This window comes from Acanthisitta chloris, unplaced genomic scaffold (assembly GCF_000695815.1).
Source record: "Acanthisitta chloris isolate BGI_N310 unplaced genomic scaffold, ASM69581v1 scaffold17698, whole genome shotgun sequence".
Lineage (NCBI taxonomy): Eukaryota > Metazoa > Chordata > Aves > Passeriformes > Acanthisittidae > Acanthisitta > Acanthisitta chloris.
Genome location: NW_008688828.1, coordinates 1 through 1,345, shown reverse-complemented (window position 1 = coordinate 1,345; position 1,345 = coordinate 1). Strand labels below are relative to the sequence as shown.

At 52.0% G+C, this 1,345-nt stretch overlaps 1 non-coding gene across 1 annotated transcript; it reads left to right on the top strand.

The window, feature by feature from the left end:
* Nucleotides 1-240: 240 nt before the first annotated feature.
* On the top strand, nt 241-313 carry TRNAR-UCU. Its single transcript has one exon. It is a non-coding gene; the product is annotated as a tRNA-Arg (tRNA).
* The last annotated feature ends 1,032 nt before the right edge of the window (nt 314-1,345 follow it).

The following is a 1,345-nucleotide window of genomic DNA, read 5'->3' as shown; positions in this document are numbered from 1 at the left end:
TGGCAGAGATCACAACACTAGAAGACAGAACCCACTCTGGGAGTACAGGAGGCTTCTGGCCTTCGAGGTGGGACACCAAAAACCTCTGGATGAGTCTTCCATGTTTCAAGAATTGCTCGTTAGTGGATTCTGTTCAACAAGAACGAAGCTCTGTGGTGTGATGTGGGTTTTACCAACACCAGTGGGTTCACTGGGGGGGTCAAAGATACCAAAATTATCCCTTTTTTGGTGTTTGACAGGGCCCCAGTGGCCTAATGGATAAGGCACTGGCCTTCTAAGTCAGGGATTGTGGGTTCGAGTCCCATCTGGGGTGAGGAAAAGTGGTTCTGTTTTAGGTGAAAGCCAAGTAAAAGAGGGAAGTGCTCCTCGCTGGTCCCCAGGATTCACTTGAGGCACAGTGAGGTGTCAGGGCTCTGCTCTGCTGCACCCTTGAGGCTCTGCTGCAGACACCCAACCTCTTTGGAATGTGGGAAACACTGAGCTCTCCCCTGACACAGCCCAGATCAGCGTTTCCATCTGCAAAAAGAGCTCAAACCCCACACCCTGCCCCAGTCAGGCTGCCAGGAGCACACCAAAGCACTCTGACATCCCTCCCAGAGAGCCCTGCCCAGGCTGGGCCTCTTCTGCACACCTTGCCTAGCAAAAATACTACATCTTCCCCTACCTAAGGTTTTTCTGCATAGAGTATAGAATCATTCAGGATGGAAAAGACTTCTCAGATCATTGAGTCTAACTATTACCCCAGCACTGCTGTGTTCACCTCTGAACCATGTCCCCAAGTTCTACATCCACAAGTCTTTTGAGCACTTCCCGGGGCAGTGAATGCACCGATTCCCTGGGCAGGGTACAGGGGTGCCTGCCAGCCACCCCCATAGGGAAAGGTGTCTGCAGCTCCTTGTTGTGCCTTAACCCTTACAAACAAGGGGGTGTCGCTACTTCTGATGATTTTTTGACACCAAAAGTCATCACACACCAACATCAACTGGGACAGCAACAGCCTCAGCTGTTCTCACAGCAGTTCTCACTTCCAGGATCACCTGCTGCTCAGATCTCCCTCCCAACACTGTGCCGTGAGGTTTGCAAAACTTTGGTGAAAGCAAAAAAAACCTTAGAGCCCTGGAGCAGCAGGTGACACAGGGGCGTGGAGGAGCTGAGAACTGCAGAGATTGAAAAAAAAACCATTCCAAGGTTGTAGTTTGCAAAACGGTCTCACCCAGGCCGAGATTACCCGAGAGAGGGAATATGGGCACAGAGAAACGGGAGCATCGCATCGCCGCGCACGGAACCGGGGGCGAAGAACCGCGGCGAGAAAAAGAACCACCCCAGATGGGACTCGAACCCACAA